The sequence below is a fragment of the Myiozetetes cayanensis genome, unplaced genomic scaffold (genome assembly GCF_022539395.1).
Source record: "Myiozetetes cayanensis isolate MyiCay16 unplaced genomic scaffold, myiCay2020 scf3, whole genome shotgun sequence".
Classification (NCBI taxonomy): domain Eukaryota; kingdom Metazoa; phylum Chordata; class Aves; order Passeriformes; family Tyrannidae; genus Myiozetetes; species Myiozetetes cayanensis.
Genome location: NW_026087521.1, coordinates 27,340,629 through 27,366,649, shown reverse-complemented (window position 1 = coordinate 27,366,649; position 26,021 = coordinate 27,340,629). Strand labels below are relative to the sequence as shown.

Sequence of the window (26,021 nt, the reverse complement as noted above, 5' to 3'; positions counted from 1 at the left end):
AGCCTTGAAATTGATACAGTGAGAAATAGAAAAGAACAAAAAAGAAAGCAAAATGAGGGAGAAGAGCAAGCAAAACAGGTATTCAACACACAGGGAAAATATGAGACATGTTTTAGTCACAGCTGAATAATACTGATAGTACTTTGAAACAAGAACAAATGGGGGAGTAAATAAGACCAAGCTAGAAGTCTGCAATGGAAAAAGAGAGAAGGAAGTGGATTTTGTAGGAAGAGGTTGATGATGCTCTAAGTGTTTTATAAGTATAGACTATGAAGTTTAAAGAGGATTTTCTACAATAACATAATTCCCAACTGAGCCAATTTTCTAAATTCATTCACATTCCTGTCAGTTTGACTGTGTTGGTCTCGATGAAAGCTTTTTTTTCATCAAAGTATCCCCCACTTTATTGCCCCCCCAACACAAACCATGACCACTAAAAACCGGCTATGAATATTTCAAAGAACTTAATGGCATGGACGGATTAATATTTTAATTCAAGTTATGCTTGCCTTTTATCAAGATGCAACTTTGAACATAATAAATTCTGTTTAAAGAACCAAAGGCTTTCATATTCTATATTTTGCCTCCTTTTTAATTATTTATTTCAAGTGTTTTTCTAAACAGTAGTAAGTTTATGGACATAGCCAACGGCATGCTGAAAACAGAGAACTGTACCCAGCCTACTCCTCCGATAAATTTTCAGTCTCTGAACCAAAGAAGAATTCCTTTTAACTTTGCCTATTGTAAATTTTTGTGCCATAACTTTCTTTTCTTCAAATTACAGATTCAGAGCATTGTACAGTATTTACTAAAAAAAAAAAAAAAAAGAAGAAATATTTTTCTAAGCTGGCTATAGGTGACAGTTGAATTACAGCAGTCTGGCCAGCATATGCTACAGGGAGTGTTCACAAGACTAGAATTCAACAGGACTGAATGATTCACTCACCTTTTTTTTGTGATATGATCATATTTATTTCCAGGAATTCATTGATAATAAAGGGTAGGCATTTCATCATATAGAAACAAAACAAATTGATCAGGTTACCAACTGAAAAAGACTTTGCACTACATATCAATTTGGACACACAGCTAAAATTTTCTAAACTTAAAAAATGCAAGACTGAAATACAGAAGCATGAATTTTGCATTTCTATCATAGAAAGTTAATATTTGTGATAAAAACCTTCTGAGAATTTCTTAATACCTTTTTCACTTAGTAGCCCTTTCAGTTTTTATTTTGTTCACTTCATTGCATCATATTGGTTTTAGTTAATTTAATTCATTTGTTGGTAACCTGGGCTGTATTAGACAAAGTACTGTCAGCCTGTCAAGGGAGGTCATCCTTTTCCTGTACTCAGCAATGGTGAGACACATCTGGACCCAGTGCTGGGCTTCTCCTCAGTACAAGAGACATGGATATACTGCAGAGAGTCCAAGGGAGAGGTATGAGGATAATTAAGAGACAGGAGCATCTCTCTTGTGAGGAAAGGGTGAGAAATCTGAGACTCTTCAGCCTGGAGAAGGTTTTATTCTGTTTTTAAAATCACATTATGCTAATAATAAGAAATAATGTCTCATGTTGATGAGAGCTACAGTGAAAATGAGGCCTTGCTGGATATAACCTGAAAAGTAGAGCAAAGCAAAATAGTTCATCTAAGAAAAAATCCATTCCAAACTCTTGGCCTATCTTTTTACACGCAATAGCAACATTCTTGCAGTATTCACTTTTAATATTGAGGCAGGATATTCTAATACTGCTATGGTAAATATTGCATCTCTGTGAGTAATTGATGGTCTAAAGATTTTCCCTTTGAAAATCACAGATTCACAGAAAGACTGAGCTTGGAAGGGACCTCTGGAGGTCATCTGGTCCAGTGCCCCTGTTCAAGCAGGACCACCTAGAGCCAGTTGCAAAGGACCATGTCCAAATGTGGTTTTTTTCAATATCTCCAAGAGCAGAGACTCCTCAACCTCCTTGGTCAGCCTCTTGCTCCTTCTGGAAACACACCAACCACCAAGCAAATTCCAAGACCTAGTTTTTTCCCTCCATTGTTACATACTTTCTTCCTTTTGTTAAGATGCAACATTCTATAAAACCTAGATATTTTTCTATCTTTCAACAAAATTCTTACTTCAGGTAGAGGTAAATGTGAAGCAGCACAGACCTCCACAAGGCTGTGGAGATTTTTCAGCAATGAAATATCTGATTGTACTTTTGAGACCAAGTATCTATCACTACATTGTATTTCATCTCTTCCTCAGCTTTTTAAACTGCGAAGTCTGTACTAGAGATTCTACTTTTGTCATTTTTACAAAATATATCTCAAACCTAATTTGATATATAAACTCTCTTGTATTAAAGATTATATAACACTGAATTCTTGTTTGCAACAGTGAGTAATAGATATTCTTGCAGCAGAAACGTATTTTTAGAATAAAGAACAAAATAAAAAAGAGGTTACCTATTTTATTGTACAATGGTAGATTTTCCAAAGTCATATATGCACACTTAGAAACCTAAATTATAATTAATTAATGAATCATTTGTCTTTTCATACTTCTTAGCATAGCAACAGAAGCTCACAGATATTCTGGGTTCACTAGTTGTGACTGTTCTGTTCCACAAAGTATAAAACCTTCCATTTAAGACACCACTGTGGTTTGGTAGTCTGAGAAACTGAAAAACTTGCTACATAGTACAAATTAGTGCAATAAGGTGGGTCACAATTTGCTTATGGTTTCTTCTGTCTTGTTTTTGGTTTGCTTGGGCCTCACAAGTCATCAGACTCACAGAATAAGATGCCTTGCATATATGGGCCCACAACAAACACATCTGCATATTGGCATGCACAGCAACATGCTCCAGTTTTGCCAAACTGTATGATAGAAGAGGGTTTATGGAACTTGAGGCTGTCAGGGAATGTGCTACCACAAGATATATTCCCCAGTTTCAGTGTATTGTTGCTGCAGTCTTTCTTCTCTGGTGAAAACTACAGGCAGATCCCACTGTGGGAGAAAACATATGCATCTCACAGCTGGCTATAGAAATCAGGAAGACTTTAAAATACTCATTTTGTTTTGCTGTTATTTTGAAGAAGAAGCAGTACTTTCTTCCATTAGACTTTATTCAAGCTGGTTGCAAATTCCAGTGTCACCTTTCTAAATACAAACTTACAATATAGCCATTAATATCTGTTATTTGTGTGGAATACCTTGCCACTGACCTCTTCAGAGTACAGTGCTGACTACAACTTCTAGCAGAGCTCTTCATCCTGAACTATTGTACAAAGGTCAGACTACAAGAAATATAGTTATGTTCTCATGCCTCCCCATTCTGATATAGATCTTTCTGCACTTATCAGATATTTATTTTGCCAATGAACACTGAAAGGTCATTTAGAATCAGTGCTGTACTTCGAGGTAGCTCCTCAGGCACTTCAGCTTATGCCGAATTGGGCATGGTCTCATGTAGTCATGGCCAGACTACAACACAAAGGACCCTTCTACATCCTTTGATGTGGAATCAGTATGTGAGTATCGCTTAGATGCTGAAGGAAGGAGAGTAGAAGGATTGGGTTAAATATCAGTTGGTCACAGTTGTTATCTATATATTTCAACAATCTTATTGAAAAAAAAATAATATTTTTTGCTGCTTGTTTACAAATCTTTCTCACTGAATTTAAAGTAAATACTGGGTGCATTAGTTTTTCCCACAGTCATTTGAAAACAGGTGAGCAATAACTGCACATGAATGTGCTCTGACAGTGGAAACAAGTTTGAGAAGCACAAGGTTTAACACCATGGTATCAAGTCTATCCCCGGGCAGGTGGGGCTCGTTAGCCCTTAAAGGCAACCCACCTACGTCCTGAGGACCTCGCTGCCACCGTCCAAGCTCGCTTGGCCCCGGCAGATGAACCTTAGGATTAAAGGGTGGGCTCAGTTCCGCGCACACTGTGTCTCACCTAAAAAATCCAATGCGCAGGCTGGAAGGTGGAAAGACCTTCCCCAGATCTTCGCTCGCGAAGACTGGCCATTATTATATATTATCAAGTCTATCTTAAATAAACAGTCAAAATGTGTTTAAAATTAAATAAATACAAAATGTACAGAACATGTCAGCTTTTCTTGCTCTTTGATAATTATGAACAAATAAAAGACTACTCTCATACACATTTCAGATGTGGTACATGCAACTATAAGGTAAAATAGGAAAACATTCTATTTTCATCTACCTTACAAGTATTTCCTTCATAATCATCAAGAACTGACTGACAAATCTTTAATGTACATGAGACATGTACGTTAATGTTTACTATGAAAGAGAAAATCATTAAAATCCCCAGGAAAGGGTCTGAGAGTGACAGTCAATGATGAGTCAACACTGTAGCACTTGCAAAACAGCAAATCTCATTCATGTCTGTTTTAAAAATGGAACTGTGCATGACACACAGAAGTCAGTAATTTTTCTCTATGCAGCATTCCTAAACCTTCCCCCAGAGAACTGCTCATAGTTACATATGATACTAAGAAAGAAGCACATAATTTGTGAAAGAAATCAAGAGTAGATGACCATAAGTGATAATTTCCTCAGGACTTCTTTGATATCAAAAACTTAGGAAAAAAAGGAACTTATAAAAAAAAAATGCCGTAAATGGTAACACAAAAACTAACATCAGTTCAAAGAAGCAATAGGCTTTGACTCACAAACATAAATTTTATTTTGTAGTATGCAGTTTTACCTGCATATTTTCTAAAAGAACACATTATCCTTATGTAGTTGAATTTGAAAATAATAATAAAAAAAAAATTACAGAGGAAACAAGAATTTGTGTAGGGTTTTACGAAAACAGCAAATGAACTGTTTTGCCTGGGCAACTCACCATGAAAATTCAGAGTGAAAACTAAAACCCTACTACCACAGGACTTGATAAAAGTCTTGGTGTGGAATCTCCTGTTAATTAACAATACCCAAGATATTATGAGTACTTGCCCCTCTGTAATCCCCAAAGGATTGCAATTCAGGACATATGGAGAAATAAATTATGCTGTAGGTGCTAAGTAGTCTTTTCAATGCTTTTCAAATCACTCTTTCTTTATGAACATCATCCTATCTTTGAATTAATTGAATAGGAAATTGCTGGAGAAAACATTTCTACAATTAATCTCTTGTTTGTTTGGGCATAATTGCATGTCATGAAACACTCACTGAACATAATTAGCTCCTTTACACTACTAATCCTAAACTTTTGGATGAAAATATTGACTTGCCAGATGGTAAGAAACAGCAGGCTATTTCACCAACTGGGAAATCTGAGTTCAGGTTCACAGGCCACAGAACCAGAGCGGCTGTATATGACAAAAGGATACAGGGAGCCCCTCAGGGTAGGGAGGGAAGACTGCCAGATGGATGGCTTTGCTAAAGACACGCAGTTCTTGCCTATCTGATAGTAAGAGTTTTAACATGAGGAACTCAGTTGGGTAGAAGACAAAAGCAAAGGCATCCAGTAAAAGAAGCCATTTTAACTGCACTGAGCTCGCAGAGGCGGCCATTAGAAGACTATTGCAGGTTCCTTATTCTTTTGTTTGTTTGTTTGTTTTCTTTTTCCACTCTTGCTTCCCTGTCTTCACTTCCCTCCTATCTTTTTACCATTCAGTGTCCCTGGTGCTACCCTTGCATGAAGAACTGTTTATCTACATGTACAGAAAACAAAACAAACCACAAAAAATGGAAAAACACACAAAATTTCTGCTAGAGCAAACTGTCAGAGATCAACAGAAGAGAATATATTGCACTGCATACTTGTTCATTTACAATTTTGTGTTATGCTGTATCATTGTGCAACCTTGTAGATAAGGCTCTGTGCAGTACTTAAGAGAAGGTAGTTTTAGATGAGACAGGTGAGGGAAGAAAGCTATAACTGAAAATCAGTACAGTAGTCCTGCAAACTAAATTCCTTGCCAAAGCAGGACACGGAGCTTAAGATGTTTTAACTGCATTCTGTAGCAGAGATCAGGAGGGATGAGTCAGACTGTAACTTTCTCTGAAAATCCTTCTACCGATACTCTATGTTTCTGTAAGTTGCATGTTACTTTTTAAGGCAGGTAGGAATCAAACTGTTTCTTTAACCAAGGTAAAAAAGCTCCATGACAGAATGGAGAGGCCAGTTGTGTCCAAAGGGCAAGTAAGCTGGAAGATGAGGAAAGCAGCACCTGTGCAGGGAGTCCTGGTGAGGGTGCTCTGGGTCATAAAGTGCACTCAGGGAACTGGCAAACCCAAACATAAGACCTACATATGTCTCTTCATTTAAACATAATTTTAATCACAGATGAAAACCAGCAAACATATTGTTCCAAGTTACTGCAAATCCTTTCAGACAACTAGAAAAAGAGATCTCAAAGGTTTGGTTTTTTTTATCAATATGATCTAAAAACCTAAGTTCAGAAGAACATGCAGTGAAATGAGCTGCCAAAACAGAAAGTCAGCATGGCTTTTGGCCCAGGCCTAACTGTGGTGTTCCCTAGGAGTCTGCATTTGCACCACAGGCCGCACAGATGCATTTTGCATCCTGGTACACCACTAGAATGGTGGGGCACCTGTCATAAACCTGGGTCAAATTACGGTCTTGCTATGTCTGCCTGTGAAGGGTTTATTACACCCATGTTATAATCATTAGAATGATAACAGCAATACTACTAATAAAAATATGGTTAAGGCCAATCTTCATTTTACCTATCATGACTCCAAGAACTTTGTTAGAGCATTAAGTTTTGCTAATACACAGCAGAAATTCATCTGTTTTCCACACAGTGATGCCATTAACATTTAATCCTTTCTCTTTTCCTATTTTGTATTCTATCACTGAAAATGTTTTTTCTGTGGTGAAGAAGAATGTAAATTTTGAAGTAGCAGCAGCAAGTAAATTAAAACATGAAAAGTTTTATGAATTAAATATGAAACTGCCTAATGCAATCAGTTCTGTACTATTTACATTATTTATTTTATTAAATTAATTTGACTGTAGCTCAGTTTCCAGGGTGGTAAGGTTTTCGTATCAAAGACACAGTAGGACACTGTAAGAGAAATGGAAAAGAAGCTGATGGTTTTGTAGCTGAGCAGAGAGCATTTGGGATCTGACAAAGGAGATCCCAAATCTCCTTTGCTTGGGGTTTGGGGATGTACACATTTTGGAAATTTTGGCTACTTTGATAAGCAGGATGATAGCTTACAGCATTTGAGCACTGAGCTACAAAATTAACACCTAAAAGAAGAGGAAGAGCAATTACACTTTCTCATGTCATGACTTAGGTCTTTCTGTGAACTAAGACATGACTGCAGTGGTCACATAGAATTTCCATTTTGAAATCTTTTGATATATTATCCCCAAGGGATATTGTAACAGATGGCTGTTCAACAAACATGTAGTCTTTCAACGGAGCCCCTGGTGGTCTAGTGGTAAAGGCGCCGCGCTGTCAGCGAGACCCGGTTCGATTCCCTGCTACACTTCAGAAACCAGTAAGAGAAATTGCAAAAAATTCCTCTCAGTCCTACATCAGCAAAGCTTGTAAAATTCTGCTCCTGAAGTAATACATATCCCCTTTTAATTATTTTTAAAGCATTCTACTCATTATATACTCACCACTTTTTCAAGATTATTTTGCAGATGATATTTTTCTGTACTTTGGAGACTAGCTTTTTATAAAAAAGCTACTTATACAATTAATCTGCTTATTATCCATCCAACCATCCATCTATGCTTCTCCTCCAAACATAAACTTTTCAAAATGTATTATACAGAAAATATTAAAGTCCTATTTCCTGTTAAATAATTGTTCCTAATATGTTGTTCATACTTCTCATGAGGACTAATGGTACTATCACAGCATTACTCCTTCCCAACAGAGAGGTCAGCTTCTTTAAGCAATTTTCAAGGAATTGTAGTCAGAATAAAAGGTTTTCCAGCACAAAAAAGACTGGCAGAAATATTTAAACAAAGGTCCACTGTGGAGAACAGGAGTTAAAGAATGGATTGCCACAAGTTAGTACATTTTTAATGAGTGATATATATAAATTTACTTATGGATATTTTGATAATTTTATCCCAATATACAGAAGTTTATTTCTTTTATGATCAACTAAACAGAAATTTTCTTGAGAGGACAATGACTTCCTTTATATTTTCAAAATACATAATACAGCAATGACATAAATGTATGTTGCTCAATTTGACAGAATTAAAAGTGGGTAGATAAAGAGCTAGCTGTAAGATGTTTGTAAAGCATGAAGACAGCATCACACTAAAACTATTTCAGATTTTCTTGAAAACATGACTTGAAAGCTGTCTAAAAAATCACAAACATTTTTATTAGATGGCAGCATCCCCAGTAGGGGAGGGTGCTAAAGGAGCCAGGAGATGATCGTCTGGCTTCTGCTGCTGGGAACTTCAGTGAAATTCATGTGGAGAATTCGTGAGGATCTCTGGCTTGTACAAACACTGACCATCATTGAATTTACACTTATAATGCTTCTTTTGTAATAATATCATCTGTAATTGCTTGTTTGTATATCATCTATGTACTTTTAAAACAATGTCTTATAAATAATAGCAATAATTATTCAGAAAAAAAAAAGCAAATATTAGGAAAAAAAAAAAGGAATATTAGAATATTCCTCCAAAATGGCAGCTAAAACCAAGGAGGAGTCCCTCAGCTGATGGCTGAGAATATGGAAAATTATCAAACCTGAGATCAAAGGACATCTTTTAAAAGGTCTGCCCTTCAAAGAGAAAAGGGGAAACTGTCAACTAAAACTGACAAGCACGGCTTGAACAAAAGCATCTGCATACAGTAGAGAAATGAAAAGCACTTAAAAATTACTGAGAAGTCCTAAGCACAGCTAGGGTAGGATTGATGCATGTGTCTCCATTTTGGCTGCTGTAGCACTCACAGTAAATACTGACAAATTGTTCCTAATGAATGGCAACATGACTACCAAAGGTGCAAACAGTGGACATTGGACATAGAAGATACCCAAGTGATGCTATGCAGAACTAAATGAGAGCAAAGAACTGCAAATAGACAACCTGCTGAATACACAAGGAAGATGAATACCAAAATAATAAAAAAAAAAGACAAGTATGATGAAATCCCTCTTTTGGGAGCAGGATAAGGAAGGAAGACCAAATATTATTAAACTGCAAAAAAGGAAAATTGCTTGGAGAAAATATGAATAGAATAGAATAGAATAGAATAGAATAGAATAGAATAGAATAGAATAGAGTAGAATAGAATAGAATAGAATAGAATAGAATAGAATAGAATAGAATAGAATAGAATAGAATAGAATAGAATAGAATAGAATATTTCTTTGGAAGGGACATACAACGATCATCAAGTTCAATTGCCTGACAGCTTCAGGGCTGACCAAAAGTTAAAGCATGTTATTAAGATGATTCTCCAAATTCCTTTTAAATACTGTCAGATGCAACCCCCAAGTAGCAAAAAACCATCAAGCAAAGGAGGAAAGATGGAGAAGAAGGAAAATAAGTCCACTAAATAAGTCTCAGTACAAACACTAGCACTTTTGTATACTTATTACTGAGGGCTAATATCCTGTAAAATGAACTTCATTAGCATGAAGTGTGCTGTTAATGATTGCGTTTAATTACATTTTCTTGTAAAGTTTAAAACTGGTCCCATATGTCAGTGTTAAAAATATGTCACAGAAATGTCCTATTCCCTGAAAAATACAACCTACATACCTATATTTGAATCTGGACACATATTCATCTTCAGCAGTTCTTGACATCAAGTGTTGCATACAAGCTTACCTTACTGAAGGACTTGATATTTTTTGAATATAAACATATAACTCAAACTATTCAAAATACTGTAAAACTCACAATCTAAGATATGACACCTTCCTTGCCTTTTAATTTTTATGCAGCAGGAGTGGTAGCAGTAAGATTAGATCACTGTACAAAATTTTCCTTTATGACAAAAATAACCTTTTGGAATAGACACCTCAAAGTTAAACCATATAAACCAAGAGCATTGTCCATATGCTTGAACACCTAGAGCTTGGGGCTAGGACCACTTTCTTTGGAAGCATATTCCAGCAACTGACCATCCTTCTAGTGAAGAGCCATTTCCTAATACCAAGTATGAAATTTACCTGATGCAGCTTTAAGCCATTCCCTCACACCCATTATTTGTGTAAGAAGAGGAATGTTTAGAAGTTTGCTAAACATAATGGAGAAGATGATTGAAAGGTATATTTCCCCTTTACAACCTCATCATACTGAAAGGTGAAAGGAAATCTAGACAAAATTGATTATCTGTAAACTTTTGCAAATTTAATTGAGTTTGGACAAATCTCAAAAAATTTTTCAAAGGTATTCACACACAGTCCTAAGATAAAGTGTCTTTTCTATCAAAACATTCTTATTCTGATATTTATAGCTAACTAGATGTAGATTAACAATACTGCAATAAAATTTAAAACACTGGTATAAGATAATTCTTCAAAAACATTTACAAGATAAACAAAAAGAAAAAGTTGGAAATTTGATATTTTACTAAAATGCTTTAACTACATATCTTCCAATAACAGATTTTTTTGCAAAGCTTCTTAATATTTTTACCAAGCAACATTGCCTTTCTTATTTTCATTCTCCTAGGAAACATACTTTTTAATTTTAAATTGAATTTCAATAGAAAACATTTTCCAATGTATGCAAATCCTGCATTATCATACTGTGTGTTGTTAAACACTGTTTCAGTGGATCTATGCAGCACTGACAGCATAAACCTCTTCTATACTACTTCTATAAATAAATCTCTAGAAAAGGCAAAAATACTCTCTTTTTATTGCAGGAAATATGGAAGTGTATTAAACTCCTGAACTGAGATTTGGGTTTAAGAAAATGCTAAGTACCTACTTTCACTATCAGCTAAGATAAAGGTTTAGTATGAATCATGTGCACTTTAAACAGTACTGACAAGAACAATGTATTATTAAGCATTGAACTCTGTCGTGGCAAATAATATTTATCTGACAAAATATAACGAGTGAGTGACATTTTCTATATTAATGTCATGTTTCATCATTCTAGCAAATATATTTTCTTGATTCCTACAGAGTGCCCAAGGTGTTTGAAGCTTTAGCAGATGTATGAACATACACTCTCTGTTCTGAGACATCTCACTGACTGACTCACATTGGAGAATAAAATACTGGGGGAGTCAAATGCAAGTGATAGAATAAAGGGGAAATTAAAAAGAAGTATAAATATCTGTAAAGTAGAGTCATGATGTAAAGTCAAAAAAAAAAAAAAAAAAGATTCTTTCGTCAGGATATAGTGGAATAAACTGAAAACCATAGACAGTATTTGAAAGTTAGACCACAAGCCCTCCAAACTTCTTACAGCCCAAAGTGAATTCCTAATCTCAAGGTCTGAGAACTGCTACTTCCATTAGGAAGAATAAGAAGTGTTCCTCAAGAGACAGACAGCTGGGCTGCTTTTCTTTCTGTGGTTAAAGATACGTGACTAAAAACTGTCTGTGCTCCCATTTCAGCAATGCATGAAGTTCATTGTAAAAAGGAAATGTATTTTCTTTTGTTATTGGAAAAAAAGAAGGGAGAAAAAAATGAAGGGAAGGAAACAAAACATGGGAGAGAAAAGTAAAAAGTGGGTTATTTGGTTTTTTAATAAATGCAGGTCTCCAGAGTGAATCAGGTTCAAAGTTCACCACACTTCAGTAAATGTCATGATTTGCTTTGGAAGATTCATGAATGGAAAGAATCATATATGCATCATCACTGAATGTTAGACCCCCTATTAAGTGTCTTTTTGCAATTACACATTTAAATGCACACCTTACCTTACCTCTCCATTATTTATAAAGTCTTTTTGCACAGTATATTTTTAAATAGCGTATTTTAAGCTTTTGGTTAGACCTTCTCAAGCATTTTTAGTTTATCAATATTTCCTGCCCTACTATGAGAATAGCAAATACACATTTCAGATGCACTGCTGACCACAGTGCTTGCCTTGGGACAGTCTATCAGCCTGCACTTGAAAGTGAACACTAGGAATTTGACAAATATGTCAAAACAACCAAGAGCGAAATCGTTATATATGTGTGTGTGTGTGTATATATATATATGCCCATATTTATACTGCAAGATTAATGGGGAGGAAAGGTGCGAATTTGACAGTTGTCAAGTTTCGGCTCCACAAAAAGGTAAAGAACACACATTAGCAATGCCAAATCTATATGGAGTTTATAGAGAGTTTATACTCTCTAAAGCATATGGGAATTGCTACATTTAGTAATGAAAAATAATTCAATATCCACAGTGCTTTGCTTCTTTGTCTTCTCTGCAGAAATGGCTAAGTGTACAACATGATGCTAGTGTTATATTTTTGGTGATCTTGAAAGTTTTATATGAGCTCAGTTCACAAAGCAAGGATCCTTTAAGCATGAAACATCTTGCAATCATATAATCTTTTACATCTTTTATATATGAGGAAAATGTTTTAAAACATGCTATGCCTGTCACATAGTTTTTGATGGTTTTGTCAGTTTGCTTGTTTTCCCACTGTGAAATCCCTTGCATGCATTTTCACAATCCTTTCAACATACCTTCTATCATTATACTATCTGAAATGTCTGGCTTTACACTGTTACTAAATATGCAGTCCTGAAGGGCTGCTGCAGTTGACTACTCACACACTGCAGTAGCATTGAACTCAGTCAGGATGTTTTTTCAAGTGCTTTGAAATACCTTGAAATAGAGAAGGTATTATAGAAAAGCAAACTCTTCTCTATTTTATCTATGTAAACAGCAATCTATAGTGTCTTCTGCTGTGAACTAACAAAGGCTGCTGGATGAAATGTCTTTCAGGAGGCCTATCAATTAATGGGGAGGAAAGGTGCAAATTTGACAGTTGTCAAGTTCCAGCTCCACAAAAAGGTAAAGAACACACATTAGCAATGCCAAATCTATATGGAGTTTATAGAGAGTTTATACTCTCTAAAGCATATGGGAATAGCTACATTTAGTAATGAAAAATAATTCAATATCCACAGTGCTTTGCTTCTTTGTCTTCTCTGCAGAAATGGCTAAGAGTACAACATGATGCTAGTTTTATATTTTTGGTGATCTTGAAAGTTTTATATGAGCTCAGTTCACAAAGCAAGGATCCTTTAAGCATGAAACATCTTGCAATCATATAATCTTTTACATCTTTTATATATGAGGAAAATGTTTTAAAACATGCTATGCCTGTCACATAGTTTTTGATGGTTTTGTCAGTTTGCTTGTTTTCCCACTGTGAAATCCCTTGCATGCATTTTCACAATCCTTTCAACATACCTTCTATCATTATACTATCTGAAATGTCTGGCTTTACACTGTTACTAAATATGCAGTCCTGAAGGGCTGCTGCAGCTGACTACTCACACACTGCAGTAGCATTGAACTCAGTCAGGATGTTTTTTCAAGTGCTTTGAAATACCTTGAAATAGAGAAGGTATTATAGAAAAGCAAACTCTTCTCTATTTTATCTATGTAAACAGCAATCTATAGTGTCTTCTGCTGTGAACTAACAAAGGCTGCTGGATGAAATGTCTTTCAGGAGGCCTATCATGAGAGTAAATCCTTTTAAATGTATCTAGGGTTGCTCAGATGATCAGGAAAAAATGTGACCACGAGTATTCATACAGATCATTTTCAAAATAAAAAAAAAGTTAAGATGAGTAACATCTAACTAGATGACATATCTCATAGTCTGAAAGATATTTTTGTACTTAACACCAAACAATTCTGTAAGTCTTAGCTCAGTCTGTGATTAACTGTGAAGAAGTGTATATTGTTAGGACTGAATTAGGAACAAAAGTGTAACAAAAATACATAATCAAAATGACAACAAAATTGTAAAAGATTTTGTTTAATAATGACAAATCAAGATGTTAAAATTAAAAAATAAAAAAAAAAGGGGAAAAATTAAAAGCATTTATCCAAGGAGGCTTTCTGTGAGTTTTATTCAGGTAGCCTAATAAAAGTTGTTACTATTAGCAATTGCTATTCCCCTTTATATAACTGGATTAGTAGTGCCACACTAACTGTATTTCTAGTTAATTACCCAGGATCCCAAGAGACTTTTTGGTTTACTATTTTGTGCTTCAGATTGTACTTATCATCAACTAAATCAACTGCAAATGTATTTGCAATTTGCTGTCTGTTTTCATTTTTAGCTGTGAATTACAATTAACAGTTCAGAAACTACAAACGCTTGTTACATACATAACTGAAAGGAAAGCTATGCCACTTGTGGTCTGTAATCCTTTTTCTTTCTGTAAAAATATGAGATCAATAATGAGTTTTAGAATTAGCCTTAGGTACTGGGAGATGTTCCTCACTGGCAAAGTGTTACCTCTGACTGGCAGTTTGAAGGACAGGTTCTTACTATACAAAGGAAAAGATTATCTCTTCATCTATATATTCAGCATTTCTGTGCCACAAATCAACATCAGAATGACAGAAGAAATCTTTAAATACAAAACAGGAACAAGATTCTTCTGGTGCATGATTGTGTGACAAAGATATGATCTCTTTCTCTGCAGACTCTGCCAACCTCGGGCAGATGGAGCATGGCAGGGGCTGGAGGAAGGCACGGCAGGGAGAGCTGTGTGCCATCCCTCGCTGGGGACAGTCTGTGGTGCCATAAGTCTGCAGCACAGCGTTAGTAGGAAAAGCCTGCTGGGGGCTGAAGTCCTGACCTCACTAACTTCTGGCAAAACTCCCAGAGAGACAAGATTTTTCCCAAGTTTTCAATACTGTAACATATAGGTCTACAAACTAGGCACAAATAAACTCATTCTAACTTACAAAATGTTTGTTGTTTTGGGATTTTTTTCCCCTGACTTAGGTAATAAAGCTATTGTGAATGTTCCAAACCTCAATAGAGGTATATAACTATTTTTAAAAGTGGAATATATCATTGTATCTATATAGGAAAGACAAAATAATGCAAAATTCCCAAAAGATTGCTTAATGATACTAGTACACTGTCACCAAAAGCCCACTTAATACTGGAGCTTAATTTGCACTTTTATTGAAATTTAAAGATAATGAAAACCACACTGCATGTAAATGCAAATAGAAATGATCTGGACAATATCTTTATTATTTTCTTTTTTAATTATATAGTCCAAACATGAGATGACTGCTGCAACAGAAATGCAAGGTTTGCTTCTACTATTATGTGAGATGCTGTGAGAGACTGGAAAACAGTTATTAAAGTTATTACTGGCTTGAAACAACTCGGGGCGGGGGAGGGACAGATCAGGTTCTGCCAAGATGAAACGGTGCTTTGTCCCCACATAATCTGCCTCCTTAGGAGCCTTTATTGCGGTTGTCAGTCACTGGCACACCAGGAGCACTGCTCCACACCACACCCCCCAAATTCCTAATGGCTGGGACACCCGAAGCCCAGCCTGGGTAGGGGTGGCCACAGGAGTCCAGAGCAAATAAAGACAGCACCACGCAGCCTCCATGTGCTTGCAGCCCTACTGTTCTTGGAGTTGTGGTAGCTGGATTTACACTAGATCTAAGGCAGTAGCTGTAATCCTCTCCCTCTCTGAAAAAATAGTAAATATGGAGCTTTAAATTAATGCAGTAGGGCAAAAGATTTTGGAAATCTTGCTGGAATATTAAAGAGATTAGGAGGACAAGAATCCTAGCTCTGAGTAGACTTCAAGCATCACAGCCATACGGCTGCTTTAGAATTAGGTTTGCTTCCAGTTAGAGAAATACTAAAGTTTCTACCTTATGTACTAAGGTCCATTTCTTGAACCAGTTTCCATTGTACAAAAATACCTGGTTTGCCCTGGTATGTGTACAACTAATAGGGCTAATAGTGTTGCTGACTTCAACACCAGCAGCAGTTCCAATCACTCAGTAGTATAAGGAAAGAATGAACTGTAGATTTTAAACAAATGCATTTACCACTGCTGCTTCTTGAAACTGAGATACTGTAACATCAGAAAAATACTTATGAAAAAATTTACAGGAAAAATTCTCTCAGAGAAGCTAACAGCAGATGGTAATATAGAAAGATGTGAGACAGTACTGAATGGGACACAAAGTGCATAAAAGAAATTTCTTCCTAACTCATGTCATTAAATGTAACCATGAAGACTGTGCTCTTTGTTAGCATTTTTTGTCTTGCTCAGTCTAAATATTTGCACTTAACAGTTAATTGCTAGGTAATACTACTAAACTCTTTAATTGAAAATACAATGTATACTTTGAAAATTGATGTGAACAAGAACCCACTCTGACATTGCAAACATTTTAATAACTGGGAAGATTAGACTTACTCTCTACATGGCTCCATTCACTAACTATAATCAGATCTTATAATAACTAAGGAATGTTTTGAGTTGTTACCTTATGCTTTCATTGATACAAGTAAATCTGTGAGGGCCTCCAAAATTACTCTGATAATACATAACAGCTGAAAATGCATACAGCTCAACAGCATATTTGAGTACAGATCTCATGAATATGAAGCGTTTTCCCAAGTCCTGTAACACTTACCAGAAAACAACACTTATCCAAGTGAATACAGTATATTGAGCTTGTCAAAGGGGAGTGTTATATCTCTTTGCAGCTTGAGGATACAGAGAAGACAGTAGCTGCAGCAATATCAGGAACCTTTGGGGGATCATGAGCATGCACTCCAAAGTGCGTGCTCATATTTTGTACTAGTCAGTCTGGAAGAGTAACACAGGTATTTCCAGCTTATCCTATGTGTGGAAACCTACATTAGCAACATTGTGAAGAACAAATTTCAATTAGCATCTCATGATTGTGACAGAATTATAAAAGTCTTTCAAAAAAAAAGGATCCTGAAATGCCTCCATCTCATCACTAAAATTGTAAAAAACATCATCTAGTGTGTCCTTTCTACCTGCCAAAGACCCCAAGATGTGGAGGTAGTAACTGCAAAAGGTGGAGCCATAACCTGCCAAGGAAAAGTCATGGAGAATTGTGTAGGTAGTTATTTCTTCTGATCCCTCTCCTTTTTCAGTGTGTTACACCTTGTTTTGGTCATAGGCTTCCCCTGGCTTTCATTAGATACAGCATGCATATGGCCAAAATTCAGTGTTGGATACCAGTTTCACATCTGTTATAGAGTAGTCCAGAGTCTGTTATTTTGGCATCTAAATTATATAAATCCTGGTTTTTAAAAAGTTGCAAATTAAACGTGATTTATAATTTGCATAATATGAAAATATGTGAATATGATTGGGCATAATACAGAATTTAAAATATTAAACTGCTAGAAAGATAGGATTTCTAAATGTTCTGTTATTTCTTTTGTGTATTTTTAGTGGAAGGAAGCTGAGCTTTTGGCTTAAAATTTCTGATAGGCTAAACCACAAAAAACCTGAGTCCTGCTAAGAGGATCCAGAAGTAAAATTGGGAAGGTTTGTTGCTCTTAGCTTTCCTAACTCGGTTGTGTACCAAGTTAAAGCCATATTCTACAAATAATAACTCTGTCAACATTGACTAAAGTTTTTAATAAGCTATAACAATGTGCAATATTGCATAGGTACCACTCCACATACATCAATCCAATGGCTGTAAAGTAGTTGTTGTGGGGACCATTTTCTATGCTGTTAAGAAACACAGTGGAGTGACTCTTTCAGCAAATACCTGATAAGTCCTTTTACCATCACGGAATACTTAAAGATTTTTTTGTTATTACTTTGACTGATGCTGCAAATATTTTTGTTATTAAAATTCTGTTACATCCACCATAAGTGGTAGTATTATTTTGTGGAATAGGAGATTTCTCTTTCCTTTCTTTCTTCCTCATTCTTAATGATTATTTATCACTTATTGATTCATGCTGTAAAGTGCAAATTGTTCATCATTTTCAAATTTATATCTTCCGTAGGAAAAAAAATCAGATCTTATTAGCACATCATGTCAACTACTACCTTGGTTTCCTTATTACCTTATTTCAACAAATGATATCTCACAAATATTAGGCTTAAAAATGAACATCTAAATCTTGTAATCTGGTCTCTCAGCTTCAAAAAGATACATTGCATAAGCTCTAATACATACATATTTCAGAACAGCATTCATTAAAATCACATTGGGATAAATGCCCTGGGGGAAAAATGCAATTTTGCAATTAAAAAATGTGATATGATTTACAGATCTGGCAGCTTGCAGGCATTGTTATGTACCAAGATTTGCAATCAAAGGATTACATGGTCCTCACGACCACAGAAAGCTATAGGTCACCTGATGGGAGATTTCTATTCTGCATCAAATGCGATTGAACATATTTTCAATAATTCTACCAGGACATACATGATAGCTGCATAAATGGTGCATAAGTGGAAGAGGAAGCAGAGGAAGTACCATGGAGTTATTGCTATTTCATGCTGCTACTAATACAAATTTTTCTATTATACACAACTCTTTTCTAAATCTCAAAGTTGACAAGAGGAAAATTAAAACTATGCTGGTTCCTGAATCTGACATTGACTCACAGTAGCTCTTAATTGAAACCTACATAAAATTTAAAACCCTAACAAAAGCTAATCTGCAGTGCCCAAATCCTCAGAGCAAGTAAATTAAAATAACTATATTCAGCTTTAATTAACATTATCTCAATTAGCAATCAAGGGAAGAGGAATATATTTTATGATTTGTTTTGCAAACATATTTATTCCTCTGTTAGTAGGCATTATTCCTCTCACCAAATGTAACATTCTATGGGAATTACCTCTCAAGAATTATTCTTACTTGTCTCTCCTGCAGTGAGAGGGAGAACAAATAACTTTAAATTTCTGCTATCACTCTGAAAGTTTCTCTGGCAAGACCATGATTATGTTCATTGTAAAATTATCACTATACTTTTATAGTTTGAATTCTTTAAAAAAAAAGAAATAATTGTCCATATATGATTATTATTTTTTTAAAAACCCATGAAGTTTGGAAAACGCTTTGATGGTTTGGGTAACAATGAGGAATTTAATTATTTAATAGCAAAAGTTCTGACTATTTAAAAATTTAATATATTACTGAAATAGCTGCCATCACCAAAATCAGAAAAATGATTCAGTTTAAACTGGGGTGCTTTATTCATTAAGTCTTTCAAAATAATGGGAAGAGAAAAGAAACAACATAAACAAAAGAAGCAGCCTGAATCATGCATCCCTTGACATTACTGAGAAGAACTTGTAGACATAAAACTATATATAGAGAGACGTTTGTGAGAACAGGATCCTAGTGATCTAGCTCAAATTAAAGGAAAATTTTTCTTCTCTGTTCAGACTGAATTTTAAACTTGGTCAAGTTAGGAAAATTCATACTACCTAGAATATTTTCAAAACTACTCCTTTTAGAACAGAGGGAATACAAACAAAGATTTGCAAAAAACATTTGCACAATCTGAAATGCAATCTGATGCCCTTGATAATCCTCTCAGGGACTGCAGCAATAGAAAAGTATTACCATAGAAAATAAAACTACCATTTTCCTACTCTTGATAAATGTGGTTCCATCAGTGTTAACACATAACTTTGGTTTACTGCCCTGTACAGTCCTAAATAGAACAGTTTACTGATGAAATAAACATTTTCTTATACATACAGAAATATATAGGTAGGGAAGGACATCTGGAGGTCTTCTTGTGCAACCTCCTACTCAGAGCAGGGCCATCTTAGGTTGCTTAGGGTTTTGTCCAGTCAGATTTTCTACTATCTCGAAGAATGGAGATCTTCCAAACTTTCTCAGTAATCAAGACATATTTTCCTTCACAATGAAAATACATAAATTGAAATACTCCAATATCTATGCAGAATTTCTATTGCTGTGCCTGTTGTCTCTTGTCCTACAACTCTGCATCTCTGAGAAGAGTCTGGCCCTGGCAGTTGTGAGCTCTCCGTGATTTGAATGCAGAGCTGTTCAAATTGATTAAAAATGATTGCATGAATCTGACAGCTCTCTGATCTCTTGTAATCTTTCATTACATTGATCTAACACTGTTTCAACATTTTTTTCCTAGTTTATTTCAATACTAGTGATGTCAAAAACAGGTATAGATTGCTTAGACTACCATTCTTTCCAATGTGGCTGAAAAATTCTTTAAAGGTACTTGCATTCAGAAATACGACATATTTGCATTAATAATTCATTGTGCTTGAATATGTTACTTAAGACCAGTTCCATGCAGAATGGAATGAAACTTTATCAATGCTAAATAAGTTACACTTACAAGTACAGTAACAGAGAAAATATCTAGAATGCCTTAAATGTTTAATATTTGGCATAACTAAGACAAAAAGCTAACTTCAAATCGCCAAGAAATAGAGTAGCCTTAATTGAGAGCTTTTAGTCACATGGTGATATCCAGGCTGCTTGAAAGATTAATTTTTATGCACTGGTTTAGACCAGAGTTGGGCTAAATATTTTACTTTTCAAAAGAATTAGGAAAGCTATAGGGGACTTTTTATTTCCTATACTGCAAATTCAGTTAGTCAGGATAATTTAATGGACAGTCAGGCCACACAATCTTATTATCAAGACTCCCCTTCAGCAACTCCTGGAGTGAATTGTCATTCTCCATAGAAAAGCCACCATCCCAATTTGCATCTCACATATAATATTCTCTCAAAAGGGACAAGCATATTTACCCTTCGAGGTTTATTTATCATCAGTCATAACATGTAATGTCCTATCCATTTTATTCATCGTAGATTTTTACAAGTTCAAGCTGTGCATGCATGCTATTTACTACTGGTAACTTCATGCTCCATATGCAAAGTCTTTTTTCTGATTGTAAACAATTTTACCTATTTTATTTTTGCCAATGGCCAGAGATAAATATTATGGAATGGCATTGAGTGCATATTTGCATTACACATCCTGTTTAAACACAGGTTCATTTCTTCTTCAATACCCAAAAGTAGAAATGTTTCTGATTCCACAGGAGTCATACTACTCTCTAAGACTACATTTATACAGGGGAGTGAAAGTGCAAGTACTGGTGGCAAAAAGAAAACAGAAGAACGTGCAACATCAGCTAGCAAATTAATGCAGACAAGTCCCCAGTAGGTCATTCCAAGCCTTCACTGATTACTTTGTCATCACCATTTTCCTGACCTACATTACCTTTATGAGTGTAAGGACAGATAAGTGTTTTCTTGATAAAATCACACTTTTTTATTGCCACATTTGACTATCTCCTTTTGACTTTGGTGTAAACTAAGAAAAATAGGTTTGGTGCTATTGGAACTATTTATCTTAAGCCTCTTCAAAGGGTTGGTTGGAGTATGGGGACACAAACAGGGGCAGCAGTTATATTTGAGGCCTGGCAGAATCCTCTGTGGGAGGTGTGCCCTACCTATATGCCTTAGTGCACAATTTAACATGGTGCTCTTCAGCACACTGCTATGAGTTGTTAAAGTCTTCCCACCCTTTTGCCTTAGAGGTTGCTCCATTTCAGGGAGATATGTAATTCTTGCACTAGTTTATAGCTCACATATGAAAGTTGATGGCAAGATCATTACCAAAGTGATGGCAAGATCATCACCAAGATGATGTGCACTTTTAGGACATGCTGCATTCTTTGTTTGCTGTTCTGTAAGTAATTGAGAACCTCAAAAAGAGATCCACTTCTTCCTGCAACTTTCCTCTGAACCTCCCTTAGAAGACAGCAGAGTACACGAAGCAGAGCTACTCTCACAAGCTGCAGACATCATAGTTCAAATGTTTCCTTTACCAGCAGTCAGCACTGCACTTCACTGGAAGCATCATATTTCAGTTTAAATTACTGCCTAATGAACTATTAATATTTTCTAGTTTTGACTACTGCAACTAGTATTCACTAACAGTAGTTACAGAGAGAAATACTAGATTGGTCTAAAAAAAAATTATAAGAGGCCATATTCTACTACTATTATTAATTGAATTTGCTCATTGAGGGTTAAAAGTTAAACCATTTCTTTCTTATAGCTGAAAGACATGATGAGAGCCTTTGAAAAGCAAATTAAAATAACCAAGAAATCCAGCATACTCAGTTATTTTGATTGTCATCCTACTTTATAGAGTTTTGTAGCCACAGTCTACAGGTTTGTGATGCTGAAAGTAAACATAGTTAAACAGACAGAAAAGTTTTTCAGATATTTTATTACATGAATTTACAATACAGAATTGCTTATATCATGGCTAGGCTTTGCGAACGAAGATTTGAGATTGCTTATATGGACAATCATAAAAACAGCCTCTACAATAATGTTGGCTACAAGCAATTTGCTATTTGAGGCTCATGAATGTAAGAGTTATGTAAACAAAAAAGCTAGGCTCAGGTTCAACAGGATTTAGTTTCGAGAGTAAACACATTAAAAATAGACATATTTAGTAAAAGGACAGGATAGGAACCCAGTTGAGCCAAAAATATGTTTTTGACAAGGTACTCAACCTACCTGTGTTCCTCAGAAAGATAAGGAGGAAAATAGTCTTTTTTGCCCTTAAACTGGATTGTGAAGCTTAACTCTTAAAGAGCCTTATCCGAAGCCATTAAAGTAAATAGAAATTTCTCGTTGACTTTAATGAGCTTTTGTTCAGGTCTCTTACAAGTCAGCCCAAGCACTCCCTTTGACTTCAAGTCCTAGTTTTATAAAGCTCATTCATATTCCCAGCTTGAAGGCATTTGGAAACATATAAATGTAGTAATTAGAGTATTATATTTAACAGTGAAATCTCCATAAGATAAAACTGGTATTGTCTTTTTTAAAGTGCTTTTCACTGCATGTGTGTGCATCTGGGAATATATTAGTTACTGTATACAATTTTTAATAACTCCTTCTTAGATACTCTCCCCTGTTGGTTGCAAAATCATCTCTGCACTCTGCTGGATGACAGCTCTAAACATTTAATCCAAGCAAAGTACAGTTTATAATGCCTTTTCCCTTGATTTAGCCAGAATATTGGACAGAGAATGTAAGTTGCCACTTTACTTTTATGTTGGTATTATACTGACTCTGCCAGCAAAGACAATATCTGACCTGGAATAAAGTTAACCCTCTAAATTTTTTAAGAAATTTGGAGCAGCAGAGTTTAACACTTCACCAATTACTTATAATGTCTCCTGCATTTCTGATCTAAGAAAGCAGAAGTATTGCCAGGAACATTAATTTTATATTTCCTATGCTCTTGAACTACAACTTTATAGCAAAAAGGCCCACCAAAATAGGAAAATTACCTGAACTGAAAACAAAAAGAAGAAACTTTAAAAAGAGGTATCTTAATTATATAAATGATTTGTTATCACATTCCTGTAGTATGCCAAGTAAGAAATGCTAAGCTAATATCATAAAAGCATCACTTCATTCAGAATTCAAAAACAGCAACAGTCAATTTAATAGAAACCCCTATTCTAGTCTAGGTAATTGAAAAAAAATTCCAGAAGGATGCAATTTTATTATTCCCTTAAATAATAACAAAAATATGCAAGTTCTCTGAGCATTTATTGGCTTCCATTCAAAGCAGTATATTTTCAGTATTATGAATGGCTGAAATATTTTCAGACCTGAAACACATCAGCAATAGTGTTATATAACAGTTACCATTCAGTATTACACAAGGCATTTTTTAAAAAAGACAATGTGCAATATCCATGAACTAATTAATTTAGTCTGATACTCTGGAAAGGTAATTGATATTTAAGTTTTGATCACATAGAGAGTTAATAGCTTTTCAATTCAGCACTACCCATATATGCCCTGTTATTTATGTAATATCAGTTAAAGTATTAATTTCATTCAAAGACATGAGTAATTGAAAGGAAATATTAAACCTTTACAAATCTTAGTTGAAACATTTTCATTTGATTGACACACTTCAGGAAAATATCTATCTATTCCTTAAAAATCTAATTTTAGTCCTATAAACTCATGCAATAAAACAACATGATAGAATTTATTTTATGAAATGTTTATGAACTAAATAAAGATAATTTAATCTACCTAGGTTTTACAGTCTAGAAATTCACCTCTCCAAAGGTGCATCTAATTTAGAAATTGATTGGTATCAGGGCTTTTGCTTTACCAACCTAACCCATTAGGCCATTACACATATTGTTGTTCTTCAAGAGTAAAAATTATTCTAACATCTGTTCTCAGTATGGTTTTCCATAATTTCCTTTTATGCCCCATGTAACTCATTAAGTTCATCCACAAAACATTACTGAGTCTACACTATAAATGTCTATAAATGTCTTTCTACTATAATACCATATGAAAATTGAAAAAATCATCATAGTAAGTTTTCTGACAAAAGAAAGCATATCTAGTTTTAAAAGTCAGAATTTTGACACAGAGAATGTTTAACCTAATCTCTTAAGTGATCTGTATACTAATGAACTGAGAAAAACATGTCTAAATCTTACTATTGTGCTGTCTGTTCCTCATGACTGCTGCAGTCTTCTGAAAGATTTTTTAAGAACATACCTTCTGAATGGTTTGAAGAGATTTTAATATTTTAATTCACTTGTGCAAGTGATCTCCAGAGCAAAGAACACAGAAGGTTAGAAAATGTCCCAGTAACCTGAAATCTTACATGTGTAGAATTGAAAAGAACCTAGAGTACAGCATGTCCTTCTAAATACACTTCCCATTTTCTTTCACAGTTGAAAAATTTCTATATTTTATTATTCTGAAGCTAGTTTCCATCCCTGTAATCTCTTATGCCCCTTCAGCCTGCTGTTCTAATGATTGCTGTTCTAATTTAATTTGAGAGGAAAATACCTATTTACAGTTGACTTGCCCACAATGTATTCATCAAAGCAATATAAAAGTCATTCTTCCTGCAGAAAGATAAATCATTCACTGTCAAGAACTGTACTACCACATCTCAAATGGCACCATTGCTGTAAGAAAAGTGACATACTGATGTTAGCTAACAAGTGATAACTAACGTGAGATCAGAGCCTAGTGAAGGTGGTTTACTAATATTTACAAACAACTGTGAATTAAGTAAAAATCTGAGGGTACTTAGGTTTAGCCCAATATGCTATCTTGCAGGAAAATTGCATGAGCCTACCTTGAGGATTTTACCTTGTAAGAATTTCTGTGTGAGCTGTTGTAAATCTGAAACCAATGCTCAACTGCTAAAGTTTCTTTATGCCCTGAGTCTACATTGGCAATATATTTGTAAGTAAAAAGAAGGCCAGTGGCTTTATCGCTAAGATTTATCATGGGAACAAAGAGTGACAGAGAAAAGCCTACTAAGGGAGGAAAGAGATATCTTTACAGGACAGACTGAATTAGATCCTGCAGGAAAAAAACTCCAAAGCCAGATGTTAGAAATCTTAGAAAATAGTAGTAGGAAAATAATAATGAAAACCAGCAAGAAATACAAGCAAAAAATGAGACAAACCAAGAGTGGCATCAATATCACATATTCCAAACCAATTTTGCATTCTTTCCTGAGAACAAATTATTTCAAGTTAATGATTGGGCTAAACTTCCAGAAGCCAGACAAACTCATAAAGTCCTTGTTGTTATTAATTCAATTATAGTCTGTGGGGTGACTTTATGAAATAGATGTGAAAGGCGTAAGGATAGAAAAATCCAGCCTTGACAACTTCCCTGTGACAAATGGTGGTTTTTAAAATAACATTAGAAGAATATTCTTTCTTAAAGGCATGTCAAAAACCTATATCTGGAATAGGGCTAAAAGGATTTGTATTTCCCCAGCAGTATACAGTTTATGCAACTATTTCCTGCATTCCACATTAAGTTAAAACAAGAACAAGAATCTACACAAAGTGTAACAAAACCAAAACCAAACCAAAACTACAGTGCAGAGAAAGCATTTACTGTCTTCCTGATGAAGAGATGTACACTTTTACCAGTCAAGAAACAGATTTTGCAGCTTATGTTTTCTTTTCATTCAATATGAAAATGATCCTATGCAAAGAAAATTC

At 35.0% G+C, this 26,021-nt stretch overlaps 1 protein-coding gene across 2 annotated transcripts in view; it reads right to left on the bottom strand.

The window, feature by feature from the left end:
• The window catches only part of IMMP2L (inner mitochondrial membrane peptidase subunit 2), a 410,416-nt gene that overhangs the window by 62,622 nt on the left and 321,773 nt on the right, over window positions 1-26,021 (bottom strand). The window lies entirely within an intron of this gene.